This window comes from Lontra canadensis, unplaced genomic scaffold (assembly GCF_010015895.1).
Source record: "Lontra canadensis isolate GAN:19392208 unplaced genomic scaffold, GSC_riverotter_1.0 scaffold7, whole genome shotgun sequence".
Lineage (NCBI taxonomy): Eukaryota > Metazoa > Chordata > Mammalia > Carnivora > Mustelidae > Lontra > Lontra canadensis.
The window spans coordinates 2079278-2097733 of NW_022631001.1; the positions used below are offsets into that span (position 1 = coordinate 2079278).

Sequence of the window (18456 nt, forward strand, 5' to 3'; positions counted from 1 at the left end):
ACAAATGTGGATATCATTCAGTATGTGTCATGTGTCTTTCATTTTATCAAAAAGGATACTGATACGTATCATAGAAATGGTTTAATTTGACCTTGATCTCAAACATGGAAAGAAGGGAAACGGTGTAATGGGCATGCAGGATAGGATTAATAATGCGAACAGTGAAATTAGGGAAGGACAGTGAAAACAATTTATAGATAATGAGTAGCAAGAATGAGAGAAACATAAATTTGCTTGTGAATAATAGTTGAATCAGTTGATCATTGCTGCAAAACAAACCATCCCCAAATTCACTGTTTTAAAACAATGATCACTTATTATCACGAGTTTAATGTTAGACAGCTGAGGGTTTAATTAATTAAGGTTAGGCTTAGCTGGGATGATTCACCTGGGGTGGCTCTACATATCTCTTTTTCTCCTTTTTTCATGGTGATGGGAAAAGAGCAACAGAGTTAGTGGAAATATGCAATGTATCTTAACCCCTAGGGCTAATGTACTATGAATTTTGCTTCATTCTATTGACCAAAGCGAGTCACATGGCTAAGCCCAAAGTCAAAGAGAAGGTAAATACACTTTATTCCTTTATTAAGAGTGGAAAGTTAAAAGTCAAATAATACAGATATGGAGAGAGCCAAAGACAAAATAGCAATCTACCATGCTGTAAACTTGCAAAGTTATTCTATAGTACATCTGTAAAAATTACTATTTGCCAATATCAAAATTTGTTTTTACTTTACAAACAAAACAGAGCTACTGAAAGTTTGGATACCAAGATCTTTAGTATAATCTTATTTTTTCTTTCTTTTGTTTGAATTGTTGCCACACCTGTCATTTTGTTCATTTACAGACTATTTTTCTTGTTTAAAAAATATATTTATGTATGTTAAAGTAATAAAATTAGTACCAATATTTCTTCCTAATGTTCAAAATTCTGCTTTGTAAATTCTCTGTAAATTTAACTTTGAAATCTAATGAGTTTTTTTTTTGTTTATTTATTTTTCATGGCATGCTGAGAGACCTGATTTTATTTTTTCTTATGGGTATATCATATCACTTGTATACCAAATTTTATACCAAATTTTTATGAAGACATAGAACATTATCTGTGTTATTTCATTCCAGAGGTCTACCTCAGGAGTCCATGCTATACCCCTAACACACTATCTTAATTATTTGTAAAGCTACACCAAAATAAAACTAGTTGAGGATGGATTAAGACATTTTCTGAAATTAGTCTTCCCATCTATAAACATGACATACCTTTGATTTATAAATTTCTTTAGGGGCGTGTGTGTGTGTGTGTGTGTGTGTGTTTTGTTTATATTTAGACATTCTCTTTGTCTAGATTAGGTACAAAAAATAAAACTCATGATATCTTAAGCAGAAAGGAATGTAGATATTAGGTGCTTATAAACTATTAGAAGATCTGAGGGAATGAATGTCAGGAAAGACCGCTGCTAAGTCTCCAATTAACTGTGAGCTTTCAAACAGTTAGAAACTGTAGATAACTGCCAGCAATGATCATAGGTTTTATCACTGAAACACAGGATACTAAAAAAAGGATCTGGTGCCACTGTAGCTGGAAGGACAATGATAGGACTTCTGATTCTCTTACACCTTTGATATCACAGGTTTCCAGTTAAACTGCACTTAATCTTGAACCTTGGTAGTAAGTCTTCTGAGAAAGGCAGTTCTTAGGCCCCCAGGCTCCCTAATGTATTGGAGAGGACAAGAATGGGGAAATAGTATTATGTGCCAACACGAAATCCAGCAGAGAATTATATAGTCATTGTTTCAATTATAAATGGAAGATTCTTTCGTATTCCATTTCTAATATTTGTGACAGATCATCACTTTTCTCTGTTAACCTTATAGCACAGTAGCCCCAGGGTGCAAATGTTATTATTGGATAAAAAGGAGCAGTGTCTATTATTTTTTTTTCTCTTCTTGCCCCCACGGTCTTCCTCACTCCCTTCATCTCTCTTTCTTTACTTTCCTTTTACTCCCTCTCTTTCCTTCCTCTTTCCCTTCCTCCCTGACTTTTTTTCTTCCTCTTTCTTTCTCTTTTTTTCTTCATTCAACTTATAAGACCCTGTAAAGTTTTGTTCCACTCCGTGGTAAAATAGTATAGTACTTATTCTATCACAATAGTCATCATTTTAAACACCTTTCAGAAACCAAACTCCAAAAAGTGTGTAAGAAAGAAAGAAAGAGAAAGAAAAATAAAAGAGAGAAGAATGTGGAAAGATAGATGATAGATAGATGATAGATAGAGAGATGATAGATGATAGACCTGCTTAATTTCAACCACTTGCACTCTTACAAAACGAGACATCATCCACTTTTTAAAGCTTAAGGCAATTTGAGGTCCATAGCTATTAAGTCAAGTTCCTACAGCTAGCAAATTTACCGCAGAGATTCAATCCTGGGTCAGCCTTATTCCAGAGCCTGTAATCTTTCCATTTATCAAAATCACTTCAATACATTCAGCAAATGTGAAAATTTTAGGGAAAGTCTGTATCTCATTAATCAATGTCTGTCTGGGATTCACCCTGTATACGAGGCTTTGTACAGAGAGATCAACCGAGTTTCAGAATTTCAGACATTTACTGGTAGAAAAAGAGCTTCTCATATTTTGTAGGATAGATTTGAAGTGTTCAGGTGGCTGAGCACTCAGGCTAAGGGTTTCAATTGCTGGTATGTAAGCAAGATTAGACATAAACTTTCTTATATTTGAAAACTGCTTCAGAAAAATCTTTTTTTTTGGTTTTATTTTCCACACTCAGTCTTCCTTGAAATTTAAAAGTATAGGAAAGTATGACATAGCCTAAATGTCAGCATTTTCTCTGTTTCCGTTAATTCTCTTCACTACAGAAATATTCAATAAAAGTTATTGTTTACTGGACAAGTATCATGTATGAGGTATTTTGCATATATTCATACTGCTCAAAGTGTTTGAATGTTTAGAGTTTATGAATGCCATGCATCCTGGTTGCAAAGGTTTATGCACTATAAATCAGGCAGTCTGGCATATTTTCACATCAAAATTTATTACTCTTTTTTCTTTCTTCTTGTTTTGGGCAAACCCAGTTTTCTTTCATATTTTTAGGAATTCCAACTTGAAAAATATTAATTCACTGTGTCTTCTATGAATATACTGATATTAAATATAAGCCCTTGGTAGTCAACTCAAATCACCCCCTCCCACCTCTACCACTAGCAGGTAGAGAGAGATAAATGTTATCTAAGACATTCATAAACCTTAATATTATATAATATTTCATGCCAAGTGAGAAATTACTTAAGTCATTCTTTTTCAGTTCACATATTAAAATATTTTTGTATACTTTATATAGCAAATGTTCCTATAAAAGATTTCAAAATAGTATCTTCTGAAAGACAAAAAACTACAAATATAGTATTTAATAGTTTACAAAATAAAATAGTATATAAAAATACTATTATTTATAAATGGCAAAATACAGATGTTTATAACAAACACTTCAAAATAAAGATTTTATTATTGAATAACAATTTTGGAAGGAACTGTTCCATCTTCCTTACTTGCAATTAAAAATTCTACATTCGCATTGATTTTGACACACTAACCCCGAAGGACTATCCAGTTATTTAAAAATTTCAAATATTCACCAAAAATAATCTCCATGGACTTCCCCCATTATTTTCAATTGTCAGTTCTGGATGCATAACAAGTAGCAGTGCTGTTAATATACTCAATACACATGTAGCAACTAATATATGTGAAAAGGTTCTCTTTTCCCCTTTCAAGTCATGATGTAATTGTCAAGACCATTATGATAAAAATTAAATTCCCATTTTTGAAAGTGAAAGAACTTCCCACTATTTTTATTAGCTATAGTACTCTATGATTGCATACATTGAGAGTAAGGAATAGAGAATTTTTTTTTAATATATGAACAGAATTCTGCCAATTCTGAAAATCTATAAACCTAGAACCCCTCAGACGCTTCTTTAATGGAATGAAGCTCTTTTGGAGCTAAGCCAATGCCTGTTCGATAAAAGTTGTGTAAGTTATTGAGTGAAATATCTCATTCTCAGAGGATAAACTCAGGACCGCTTTTAATATATGTTGCCTCTTATTATGGCAGGAATTTAGTTGATTATGTCAAGATAAAACTGTCAGTGCCTCCCCTGGATGTTTTTAGTAGTTGTAGTGACAGATGAGGTGCAAGTACATGAATAAAATGGGGCTTTATTTAAAGTGACACCATGAATCCACTCTCATCAGATTCATCAATTCTAATTCACTTATGTCTTTTTGGAGTGCTCAGTCTGTCTCATTTGTTTCAATTGCTTCCTATTCTACCACTGTGGTTTTCAATTAGTTGGGCAGAGTAATAACAAAAGTGACTTAACAAGAGTGGACTGTGCTATTCCAAACCTGCAACCATAGGTTCCCTGTACAGTTAAATAAGCTCTATATTATCAACTTGAAACCTGGATTTATTAATAGCTTGACAAAAACTCTCCTCTCAAAAATTAATTAGAGTTCTGTTCAATTACTTGAATTTAATACAATTCAGCTGGTAATTGATAGAGTGCACCAGTTCACAGGTGGGAAATACATTTACTTCATTCTATTTCTATCTGCTGATATGTCTACCATAAATCTAAATTGCATATCAATCATCCATCTGGAAGTGAGAATTAGACCCAAAATACTCTTACCTACAGCTGCTGTGCTGTGTTCAGTAGTCTTTCTTTGAAAATGTTACAGGCACCACAAATAAATGGTTTCCAACATTACAAAATCTAATTAAAGTGTCTACATATAATTTATCTCTGGTACTCACAGTTATCACCCAAGTAGGAAGTTAATATAGACTTTGATTTGTAAAGACGTTCTTGTGATTAAGAGTTAAGGACAAAATGCTTTATGTATCTTCCAAGAAGTGTCTATGTAATTTGTAAATAGAAAAAAAAAGATGATTATTTTAATTTTATTTTGTATATGTAACCTATTCTGAGATCATTCTTATTGCTACTAATAGAACTATGATGGCAAAATTTGGCTGAAAAATCTGTCTAATATTGGAATGTAGCAATGCACTAATTTATGGCAAACTATTCTTTTCCAATGGTTTGGAGTTTCACTATCAGAGAATTTCTACCCACTTCTTTATCTTTTTTCTCCTCTTGTTTCCTAGTCTTTGGGGAAATGTCAACTTCATGGTTGCTTTACTCCACAAAATTAATCTAAGGACACCTCATATTGTATGAGCCTTCAATAAGGGCCTTCAATAAAAATGAAAAGCTGATATGATTTAATAGAGTGAAAGAAAGGCATTTCATATGTAAAGTTTTCTGCAGTTACTTTCCAGAATTTGGGCCTGACTTGTAGAAAGTCCTGGCCAAACTGCTGACAGTTACTTTCTCCTTCAGAACTATCCCCAGATTCAGATTTGGTCACTTTCTTTCTAAAACTCCAAATTTTAAGACTGAAGATACTGAAAACATAGAATAAACTGAGTAAAATACATTCTAATATTTTGAATAAATTTATTTAAACTAACCTAACAAATTAGAGGAGAGATATATAGAAGCCTTGAAATTAGTTATGATATTGTCAATATTTTATAAATAATTAGAAAACAGAGGTAAATAAGTCTATGTAAAATGAATTGATCTATTTGGTTGATTATCTAAAGATACATCACAAATAATTTTTTTAAAGATTTTATTTATTTATTTGACAGAGAGAGATCACAAGTAGACAGAGAGGTAGGCAGAGAGAGAGAGAGGGAAGCAGGCTCCCTGCTGAGCAGAGAACCCGATGCGGGACTCAATCCCAGGACCCTGAGATCATGACCTGAGCCAAAGGCAGCGGCTTAACCCACTGAGCCACCCAGGTGCCCCAGATACATCACAAATATTATAGTTAAGCAGTACATGTTGGATTTAATTTGAGATCTGTTGATGTCCACTTACTCATAAATATTAAACATGGATCTGATCATGTATTCTAAAATATTTTAATGTATTAATTTTAAAGGACTCTTAGATCCAGAAAGATGCATTTATTATTTAATGATTTGGGTTGCTGAATAAGTATATAAGAATGTGGAGCTGCTGAAAAAACACTGTAGTAATCACTTTCATTCAAAAGATGCCCTAAGAAGGTGAGGAACTCAAACTCATTCTGCCCATGACTTCCTGTTTATATAGGTTAAGCACTGTCTTCAAACTCAAGTCATCAAAACAAACAAAATCGATCCATTAGCATAGCATATATTTGTTGAGAAAGAAATAGAGGAGGGTACATCAGAGTACTGTTTGTCTTTTTGTTTCAAATGATTTAACACAATCTTTATGTTCTTGCCATGCTCATATAAAACCATAAGTTTAATAAAGACAAAATATTTTACTACTTTTCATTAATATTATCTCCAGAATATTTGTAGAGTGTGTTTAAATGATACAATCAAGTTTTTTTTTTCAATTTAAAGATAATACACTTTCTTCTTTTCAGTATATAAAATATTGACTTTAATATATTGAGCTGCTAAGGAGTTTCATGAATGATATACACAGGTTTTATGTATTTTTTCCCCTTCAACATTCTTTTCAACTGTAACAACAGATTAATAAAAAAAAATGAACTGTACCTGCTTTCTGAAAACAGGGTCCAAGTTATAAACTTCAAAAAAGAACTGATTTCTGTAAAGATATCCTTTTGCAGTAGTCATGCAAAAATGATGCTAGTAGATCTTGAGTGGCACTAAATAGCAATCCTTGAAGGTCACCTGTTAAGAAACAGGCTCTATTTAGTTATATAGAAAATGACTATATACTGTTATACTGGTTAACCATATCAACACATAGATATAACACTTTAAACACTAGATATCTATTTAGTCATTGCTTTCCAGACTTAATTTTCCTCTATAATTTATATTTTATAATAAACAGAGATGAACATCACTTTAATCCAATTTTCATGGGTTTCAATAGGTTAAAACATTTAACACATAATACACACAGGATGCCAATAAGCAAGCAATGAAGTTAAACTACACATCAGAGCAGACAGTCTTAACATATTTGTAGAACATTTCCTTCAACAACAGAGGAATACACATTCTTCTATGGATTCCTGGAACTTTTTTTAAGAATAGAAATAGGCTGGGCACCTGGGTGGCTCAATAGGTTAAGTGCGTGCCTTCAGCTCAGGTCATGATCCCAGGTTTCTGGGATCAAGCCCCGCATCAGGCTCCCTGCTTAGCAGAGAGCCTGCTTCTCCTTCTCCCTCTATCTGTCTCTCTGCCTACTTGTGCACGCTCGCTCTCTCTGTCAAATAAATAAATAAAATCTTAAAAAAATAAAAAAAAATAGAAATAGGTTAGACAACATTAGACAGTAACTTCAAGAGTATTAGAATTATACCAAGTAACTTTTCTGACCACGGTGGTATGAAAATCAAAATCAAATACAAGATGAAAATTCATGAATACAAGGAGATTAAGCAACATGCTCCTGGACAGCAAATAGGTCAAAGAAGAAATCAAATGAGAAATTTAAAAAAAAAAATCTTAAGATAAATAAAAATGGAAATGCAACATATTAAAATTTATGGGATGCAATGAAAGCAATTCTAAGAGGGAAGTGCATAGCAAAAAAAGAAAAAAGAAAAGAAAAGAAAAAACAAGAAAAAACAAAAAAGATAAAGATAAAGGAGAAAAGAAGAAAAGAAAAGAAAAATCTGCATTAAGGAAAAAGGAAGATCTTAACCAATCTAACTTTACCTTCAAGGAACTAGAAAAGGAACAAACTAAATCCAAAGTTAATCGAAGAGCAACTCTTCAATTAATTAAAGAGAAACAGAGTCAAAAAGTGGTTGTCAAGGGCTAGAGGATGGGAGATATAAGGAGACATTTGTCAAAAAGTATACACTTTTAAGTATAAGATAAAAAAAACTGAGGATCTAAAGTAAAACACAGTGACTACTGTTGATAACACTATTGTGTAACTGAAATTTTCTGAGACAGCGAAGTTCAAATATTCTTACAATAAATAAATAAATGTTAACTAGATGGGGGAATGCTTTCACGATGTATCTGTACATCAAATAATCACAGTGCATTTAATATCTTACAATTTTTTATGTGAATTGTAATTCAAGAAAGCTGAAATAGGTTGGTAGAGCTAAACTAGTGGCATAGCTGGAAGACCCTAGGCTTGCCTCAACCCTCAAACAGAGATAGATAACTATCAAATCATTCTGAAGATCTATGAAATTGACCTGAGGACTGACAGAGCAACCTGCACAGCTAGAGGGAGAAAAAAGCCACATCAAGGAAGGTAGGAAGTAGAGAGATGTGGTTTGGGGGAGAAATGGTTCATAGATATTGTGGAAGTGAGAGAGCCCTGGTCATAGAGAGAGGGAAGAGAGAAAAAGGAGTGCACAGGGATATGCACAAGGGATACACTTCAACAAAGCCATTGACTGGGAAAATGTGAGGGAATGATTTTTGTGAGTTTTTGGAATCAGTGGGTCTCAAAGACTGGAGTTTCTTCTTTTTTTGTTTGTTTGTTTGTCTAAGACTGTATTTATTTCTTTGACAGAGAGAGAGAGAGTGATTGAGCACAGGCAGGGGGAGTGGCAGGCAGAGGGAAAAGAAGAAGCAGGCTCCCTGCTGACCAGGGAGCTGGACATGGGGCTCAATCCCAGAACCCTGGGATCATGACCTGAGCTGAAGGCAGATGTTTAACTGACTGAGCCACCCAGACACCACAAGACTGGAATTTTAGAGGTCAGTGGGCTTTGCTGGAATAGAACCCATAGGGTGCTGCCCTACTCCTGGACAGAATTAATCCTGGGACAGATGATGCAGCCTGAGGATTGCCTAGAGCACATGACAGAGGGTGGCGATGGAGATGGGCTCAGGGGTATTGTTCCTGCTTCTTGGAGTACATCTGTGAGAGGTGGAATTGATTTCTTGAAACAAAGGAACTGGTGAGCACCATTTCACTCCCCCCTCCCTCTTAGCATAGATGCAGATACACCTGCTGGGGGGTGGCTAACTTAGACACTGGCTATTTAACCTGCTTTATTCCAAATCCCATTCCCCTGCACTCTGGTAACCACCCTACTGGGTCAAACTTCATCAGTCCCAGTGAGGCAAGACCCTCCTCCAGAAAATGAGTGCAGGTCCTTGCCACAATGGGTCCTTAAGGTTTATAGTTTTAAAAGTCAACAACCCTAAGTGTACTGTGCTGCTTCAGGAAGGTAAGCAACCTGGAGACAGACTTTGTAAAAAGAGCAATCTGAAAAACGCCTAGGACACATGAAAGGCAATTATTCACTCTGGGAGACTTCCCTGAGAGCAGAAAGAATGAACTCCACTCTCTGGAAACAAATGAACTGAATAGTGACATATCCCTCTCTCACCCCTCATCATAAACCAGTGTCAGTAAACAGCATAGTGCCAACACTGGCTGCCTAACCAATTTACACTAAGTTCTATTCCCTTGTGTTCCTCTGGTGTGCCTAAGGACCAGTGCAGCAGGCTCCTTTCACAGAAGACCAGCATGAACCCCCACATGTATCACATCTATTGCTCATACAGTTCTGCAAAGCTTCAGTTCTAATGGAAATAGCATTAGGTCTCATTTAACAAGCAGACCAGAGCATAGACAGTGAAAACTCACCACACTCAGATCAAGTTCTAAACATTGTCCAATTGCTACAGATGACTGACCTGAGGGATAGACAATTAAAACACAGCACACACCAGAGACCCTTCCTGGTGCACCAGACCCTGAACATAATACGACCTCTTCTTCAGAAGCAGTAGGAAACATAACAGGTTTTTCTAACACAGAGAAGAAGACAGAGAACTAGACAAAATATCAAGATGGAGTAATTCATCCCAAAAGAAAAATAAGCAAAGGTCATGGCCAGAGATCTAATTGAAACAGATAAAAATAATATGCCTGATGCAGAATTTAAAGCAACATCATAAGGATATACACTGGGCTTGAGAAGAGCATGGAAGACATCAGGAACTCCCTTACCACAGAGAGAAAAGAGCTAAAAATACCAATAAGGCTGAAATGAAAAATGCAATATCTGAGATTCCAAACTGATAGGATGTTATAACCACAAGGGTGGAAGAAGCAGAAGAATGAATAAGTGACATAGAAGATAGACTTATGAAAAATAATGAAGCTGAACAAAAGAGAGAAAGAATGATACTTATGAGTACTGTAGACTTAGGGAACTCAGTGACTCCAGCAAACGTAATAAAATTTATATCATAAGACTCCCAGAAGATGAAGCAAGAAAAAGAGGGAAGGTTTATTTGAGGAAAGAATCACTAAAAACTGCCTAATCTGGGGAAGGAAACAAACATCCAGATCCAAAAGACAAAGAACTCTCATCAAAATGAACAAAAGCAGGTTAATCCCAAGACATATTATAGTTAAATTTGAAAAATATAGTAATAAAGAAAAAATCTAAAAGGAGCCATACAAAGGAAGTCCCTTACTTACAAGGGAATACCCACAAGGTTAGCAGTAGATGTCTCCATAGAAAACTTGGCAAGCTAAAAGATAGCAAATCTATAGACAAGAATACTCTATCCAGCAAGGCCATCATTCAGAATAGAAAGAGAAATAAAGAGTTCCCAAGAACAAAAACCAAAGTAGTTTGTAAACAGTAGAACTTATCAATGAAACCAGGAGATAGTTCTTTGAAAAAAAGTAACTGATAAACCCCTACCCAGACTTATTAAAAAGAGAAGAGTAAGTACCTAAATAAATAAAATCACAAATGAGAGAGGAGAAATAACAATACAGAAATACAAAGGAATATAAGAGTGTATTATGAAAAACTATATGCCAACAAATTGGACAACCTGGAAGAAATGAATAAATTCCTAGACATATAATCTACTAAAATTGAAACTGGAAGATATAGATAACTTGAACAAACTGATAACCAGCAAAGAAATTGAATCAATAAAAAAATATCCCAACAAACAAAAGTCCAGGGCCAAACTGCTTCCCAGGTGAATTCTACCAAAATTTTAAAGAAGAGTTAATACTCATTTTTCTCAAACTATTCCAAAAATTAGAAATGGAAGGAACATTTCCAAGCTCACCCTATGAAGTCAGCATTACCATGATTCCAAAACCAAAGACTCCACTAAAATGAGAACTACAGGCCAATATCTCTAACACGTATGCAAAAATTTTCAACAAAATACTAGCAAATCAAATCCAAAAGTGCATTAAAAGAATCATTCACCACAATCAAGTGGTATTTATTCCTGGGCTAAAAGGTAGTTCCATATTTGCAAATAAATCAACATGATACACTGCATTAAGAAAAATAGGATAAGAACCATATGATCCTCTCAAGAGGTGAAGAAAAAGCCTTTGACAAAGTGCAACATCCCTTCATGAAAAAAAACCTCAACAAAGCAAGGATAGAGGGAACATCCCTTGATATCATAAAGGTCATATATAAAAACCTGCAACTAATATCATTCTTAATGGGAACAAACAAACTTCCTCTCTAGTCAGACAGAATGAAGGGGTATACATTCTAACCACTGTTATTTAACATAGTACTCAGCCTCAGCAATGAGACAACATTGAAGGCTTCCAAATCAGCAAAGAAGTCAAACATTCACTATTTGCAGATGACATTATGCCCCATAGAGAAAGCCCAAAGTTTCCACCAAAGAATTGCTAGACCTGAAAATGAGTTCAGTAAAGTTGCAAGATATAAATCAGTGTACAGAAATCTGTGACATTGCCATACACCAATAATGAAGCAGCACAAAGAGAAATCAAAGAATCGTTCCCATCTATGAGCACACCAAAAACCGTAAGACACCTAGGAATAAACCTAACCAAAGAGGTAAAAGATCTGTACTCCGAAAACCATAAAAAACTGATGAAAGAAATTAAAGATAAGAGAAAGAAATGGAAAGACATTACATGCTCATGGATTGAAAGAACAAATACTGTTAAAATGTACATACTACCCAAAGCTATCTACATATTTGTTTATTTTTTTAAGGAATTTATGTATTTGACGGAAAGAGAAAGAACACACAAGCAGGGGGAGCCGCAGAGGGAGAGGGAGAAGCAGGCTCCCTGCTGAGCAAGGAGGCTGATACAGGACTCAATCCCAGGACCCTGGGATCATGACCTGAGCCTAAAGCAGAGGCTTAACCATCTGAGCCACCCAGGTGCCCTGCAATCTACATATTTAGTGCAATCCCTGTCAAAATATCACTAGCATTTTTCACAGAGTTGGGGTAAACAACCCTACAATTTGTTTAGAAACACAAAAGACCCTGAATACCCAAAGCTGCCTTGAAAAAGAAAAGCAGAGCTGGAGGCATCACAATTCTGGACTTCAAGGTATATTACAAACCTGTAGTAATCAAGACAGTATTAGACTGAACAAACAGAGACATAGATAGATCAATAGAACAAAATAGAAAATAGAAAGCCCAGAAATAAACCCGTAACTATACAGTCAATTAATCTTTGACAAAGCAGAAAATAATATCCAATGGAAAAATGACAGTCTCTTCAACAAATGGTGCTGGGAAAACTGGACAGCAATATGCAAAAGAATGAAACTGGACCACTTTCTAGCACCATACACAAAATAAATTCAAAATGAATGAAAGATATAAGTGTGAGATAGGAAACCATAAAAATCCTAAAAAAGAACACAAGTAGTAACTTCTTGGACATCAGCCATAGGAACTTCTTACTAGATATGCCTCTGAGGCAGGGGAAACAAAAGCAAAAGTAAACCATTGGGACTTCATCAAAATAAAAAGCTTCTGCACAGTGAAGGAAACAATCATCAAAACTAAAAAGCTACCCAATGAAGAACATATTTGTAAATGACAGATCTGATAGAAGGTTTGTATCCAAAATATTTAAGAACTTATAAAACTCAACACGTAAAAAACAAATAATCCAGTTAAAAAATGGATAGAAAACATGAACAGATATTTCTACAAAGAAGACATATATAGACACATTAAAAGATGCTCGACATCACTCAGTATCAGGGAAATACAAATCAAAACCACAATGAGATAGCATCTCATACCTACCAGAATGGATAAAATAAAAAAACACAAGAAAAAGTATGTGTTGGCAAGAATTTAATGAAGAGGGAACCCTCATGCACTGTCGGTGGGAATGCAGACTGGTGCAGCCACTCTGAAAAACAACGTGAAGTTTCCTCTATGATCTGGCAATTGCTCTTTTAAGTATTTACTCAAATAATACAAAAATAGTGCTTTTCTAAGGAATACATATACCCTGATGTTTATAGCAGCATTATAAAATATCCATTATATAATATCCATTATAAAATATCCATGGACTGATGAATGGATAAAGATGCGGTTTATATATACAATGGAATATTACTCAGCCATAACAGAAGAATGAAATCTTGCCATTTGCAATGACATGGATGGAAATAGGGAGAAGTATACTAAGCAAAATAAGTCAACCAGAGAAAGACAAATACTGTATTATTTCACTCATATGTGGAATTTAAGATTTTTTTTTTTTTTTACAGAATAAAAAAGAGGGATGCCTGAGTGGCTCAGGGGGTTAAGTGTTTGCCTTTGACTCAGGACCAGAGTCCTGGGATAGAGCCACACATTGGGCTCCTTGCTCAGTGGGAAGCCTGCTTCTGCCTCTGCCTGCTGCTCCACCTGCTTGTGCTCTCTCTCTCTCTCTCTGACAAATAAATAAATAAATAAAATATTTAAAAAGAGAGAAAGAGGCAAGCCAGGAAACAGACTCTTAACTATAGAGAACAGATTGAAGGTCAGTGGGAGGGTAATGGCCACCCTCCCACTGACCTTCAATCTGTTGGATTAAATGGATTAAATGGATTATGGGTTAAGGAGGGCACTCATATTAATGAACACTGGGTGCTGTATATAAGTGTTCAATCACTAAATTTTACCCCTGAAACTAATATTTCACTGTGTGTTGACCAGATGAAATTTAAATAAAAAACTTTTTAAAAGGTTGAAATAAAAGAAAAAACAGTTAACACATTAACTTATACCTATATTTCAGGTTTTTTAGAAGTTTTATTGTAATAATTATACACCATACCTAACATTTACAATGTTAAATTATCTTTATTATTCCCTTGATTTAAGAAATTTGCAATATGTATTGGTTATTTAAATCTTATAAGTGACTTACATTTTAAACATATTTGAAAATTATATAAGTACACCTTGTTTGGTTACCTGGAAGGAATTTACATGTATGAGGTCATCCATGTTCTTTTTATTTCTAATGAAGTTCACTGTTCCAATGAAATTTTCTACTCAGTGAAAATTGTATTTTCCTAAATTTACTCTTTGATAGATTCATGAATGTGGCCACATCAAAATCAGAGCAAAGCTACCCATATATATAATATACTTTATTTCAAATAACTAAACTGGAATATAAATTTTGTGAGGAATTATGAACAGAGGGATTACACATTTGTTTCCTTTTCACTTCTTTTATCTCTACTTTTCTCCTGCCTGCCTTCCCTCCTAATTACTTTCCTTTTTTTTCCTTCCTTTGTTTTCCCTTCCTTCTTTTCTTAACATGTGACAATTATACATTTCTACTCTATGCCTTAGAGCACAGAATTTTTAAAAAAAAGAAAACTGATTTTTTTTTCCCTTGAAGTTTGTAAGAGTAAACAACAAAAACTTGCTTAAGAATGTAAACCATTATGTTTCTTTCAGTTTGGGCTTTCATTAGGAAGAATTACTTGGGAGTTAGAATTCTGTGTCCCATTATTGTTATTATTTCTTAGTGAAGACATGGTGCATCATTTTTGTTTCCTATTTCATGAAATTAATGAGAAAGTTAAATGAAATAATGCACATAAGCTTACCAATGTGCATGCCATATAATAAACATTTAATAAATATCACTATTACTTCCCCCTTTAATTATGAATTGATGTAGCAAAATAAGAAATTATAATGAATGGCAGTGTTATGGTTCTTATTTTTTTTAATTCCCTCCTCCAGTTTGCTTTTCATATTTCACTCTTGTCTTCTCAGCAAACTCAATCTGTCTTTTAAGACAGTGTGTTGTAGTGAAGAGACTGCTACATCTGGAATCAGTCAGATTTCCTCAAGCTTCTGCCACTCTTAGATTTTGAGAAAGTAATTTAACATTTCTGAGCTAATGCCTTAGAATGGAAAAAATGATGTCAGATTCCCTGTCTACGCAAATGCTTATAATGAAATTTTCAAGAAATAATAGATGAGAAAGTTCTTTCTAAACTCAGTTTTACATATGTTAGTTGCTGTATCTCAAGATCTATCTTGTAAAAGGTTATGGCCTTTGCCAACCTATCTTTTTTTTCCATTTCTTTCAAAGTAGATCAAAACTTGCCCAGAAATCCTAGGTGATTTAACCCAAAAGGAGGTGAGTTGTCTCATTATTCATAATCCTGCTTCACTCACCTTTGGTCACCATGAATTTATCTTACATGAGTCTTCTGATTTTTTGTCATTTTAACATGGATTTTGGGTTTGCACAAAGGGAAAATAAAAGTCTTTATAACCTGCCTGTTGAAAGAGAAATAGCCTAGGATAAGAACACATAAAATGTCAGTGGACAGTGGCAAATGGCTTGATTCATTGTTCAGGGACTGGGAGGCATAAGATTAGAAGATTGGTGTTATGGGCTGAATTGTGCCCCTCCAAAACTCACGTTGAAGTCCTAATCCCCAGTGCCTCAAAATGTAACCATATTTGGAGATAAGGTCTTAAAGAGGTAATTAATTAAAATGAGGTCTTTAGGTAGGCCCTAAAACAATATAAATGGTGTCCTTATAAGAATTTGATAGGGCACCTGGGTGGCTCAGTCAGTTGAGCATATGACTGGTTACAGCTCAGGTCATGATCTCAAGGACTTGAGATTGAGCCCCATGTCCGGGCGCCCATGCTCAGCAGGGAGTCTGCTTGAGATTTTCTCTCTCTCCCTCTGCCTGTCCCCCTGATCACATACTCTCTCACTTTCTCAAATAAATAAATAAATAAATAAATAAATAAATAAATATTTTAAAAAAAGAAGAGGATTGGTGCCTGGGTGGCTCAGTGCATTAAAGCCTCTGCCTTTGGCTTGGGTCATGATCCCAGGGTCCTGGGATTGAGCCCTGCATTGGGCTCTCTGCTTAGTGGAGAGCCTGCTTTCCCCTCTCTCTCTGCCTGCTTCTCTGCCAGCTTGTGTCTCTATCTGTCAGATAAAATAATAAAATCTTTAAAAAAAGAGAAAATTTAAACTAGAAACATTCATAGACGGAGTGATAACCTTGTGAAGACACAGAGAGTAGGTGATCATCCGCAAGCCAAGAAGAGAGCATTAGGAGAAATCAAACCTAGAAATACTTTGATGTTGACCTTCTAGCCTCCACAACTGTGAGAAAATATACCTCAATTGTTTAAGCCACCCAGTCTGTGGTACTGTGTTAAGGTATGTTTACCATACATGGGGTTGGGTATGCTACCATCCACTAGGTAAAGACATTATAAAACAAGTACAAACATTATAAACAAGCACACAAACAAATATACAGAATGTCTTGGCCAACTAACTAAAGCCAGTCCCTGTTATCAGTCAGTCTAGTATTAACATGCAGACTCATGAACAGAGTGGAAACCTTGTCAAAGACAGAGGTTAGGTGTAGTTCCAACAACATGAGCCCTCATTCAAAAAAGCTGATCCAACTACTACCACTGTAGAATGTCCTAACTATGTTAAGCCCACCCACTGCCATCAATTTGGCCCTACTCCGTGAGGACTTTAGTCAGCTGCATGGTAACAAGTTACCAAGTTATGTTGGTATCCTTGAAACCTGGAAGGGAAGGAATTCTCCTCCACTAGAATCTACATATATTTTAGGTATGAGTTTCTTTTTCTTGTCCTAAGGTCTGTAGCCTCCACCACTCTCAAAGAAGTTACTACCAGAAATTGGGCGAATGGGAAATGTAAATATGGAGACTGATACATCAGCAATGTAGAGGTGCAGGAGAGCTGTGTAGTATAGTTCAGTCTAATTCTGAAGACCAGAAAATCAGGAGAACTAATGGTTATAGATACAGTTTAAAAGTTGGCAGGTCTCAATGTGAGAAAGGAATCCATCAAAATCCTTGAGGAGAACACAGGCAGCAACCTCTTTAACCTCAGCTGCAGCAACATCTTCCTAGGAACATCACCAAAGGCAAGGGAAGCAAGGGCAAAAATGAATTACTGGGATTTTATCAAGATCAAAAGCTTTTGCACAGCAAAGGAAACAGTTAACAAAACCAAAAGACAATGACAGAATGGGAGAAGATATTTGCAAACGACATATCAGATAAAGGGCTAGTGTCCAAAATCTATGAAGAACTTAGCAAACTCAATACCCAAAGAACAAATAATCCAATCAAGAAATGGGCAGAAGACATGAACAGACATTTCTGCAAAGAAGACATCCAGATGGCCAACAGACACATGAAAAAGTGCTTCACATCACTCAGCATCAGGGAAATACAAATCAAAACCACAATGAGATATCACCTCACACCAGTCAGAATGGCTAAAATTAACAAGTCAGGAAATGACAGATGCTGGCGAGGATGCAGAGAAAGGTAAACCCTCCTACATTGTTGGTGGGAATGCAAGCTGGTGCAACCACTCTGGAAAACAGCATGGAGGTTCCTCAAAATGTTGAAAATAGAACTACCCTATGACCTAGCAATTGCACTACTGGGTATTTACCCTAAAGATACAAATGTAGTGATCCGAAGGGGCACGTGCACCTGAATGTTTATAGCAGCAATGTCTACAATAGCCAAACTATGGAAAGAACCTAGATGTCCATCAACAGATGAATGGATAAAGAAGAAGTGGTATATATACACAATGGAATACTATGCAGCCATCAAAAGAAATGAAATCTTGCCATTTGCGACGATGTGGATGGAACTAGAGGGTATCATGCTTAGCGAAATAAGTCAATAGGAGAAAGATAACTATCATATGATCTCCCTGATAGGAGGAAGTGGAGATGCAGCATGGGGGGTTAAGGGGGTAGAAGAAGAATAAATGAAACAAGATGGGATTGGGAGGGAGACAAACCATAAGTGACTCGTAATCTCACAAAACAAACAGGGTTGCTGGGGGGAGGTGGGTTGGGAGAGGGGGGTGGGGTTATGGACATTGAGGAGGGTGTGTGCTAAGGTGAGTGCTGTGAAGTGTATAAACCTGGCGATTCACAGACCTGTACCCCTGGGGATAAAAATATATGTTTATAAAAAATTAAAAAAAAACAAAGTTGGCAGGTCCTGGTCTCAAACCCAAGAAAAGCTCATGTTTCAGTTCAAGTTGGAAGGCAGGGGAAAATTGATGTTT

At 35.5% G+C, this 18456-nt stretch overlaps 1 protein-coding gene across 3 annotated transcripts in view; it reads right to left on the bottom strand.

The window, feature by feature from the left end:
• CNTN5 (contactin 5) overlaps positions 1–18456 on the bottom strand; it is a 1319804-nt gene that overhangs the window by 998800 nt on the left and 302548 nt on the right. For all 3 annotated transcript variants that reach the window (XM_032852733.1, XM_032852732.1, XM_032852734.1), the window contains one exon: positions 6648–6785. The gene's annotated coding sequence lies outside the window, so the exon portion shown is untranslated. The remainder of the gene's footprint in view (positions 1–6647; positions 6786–18456) is intronic.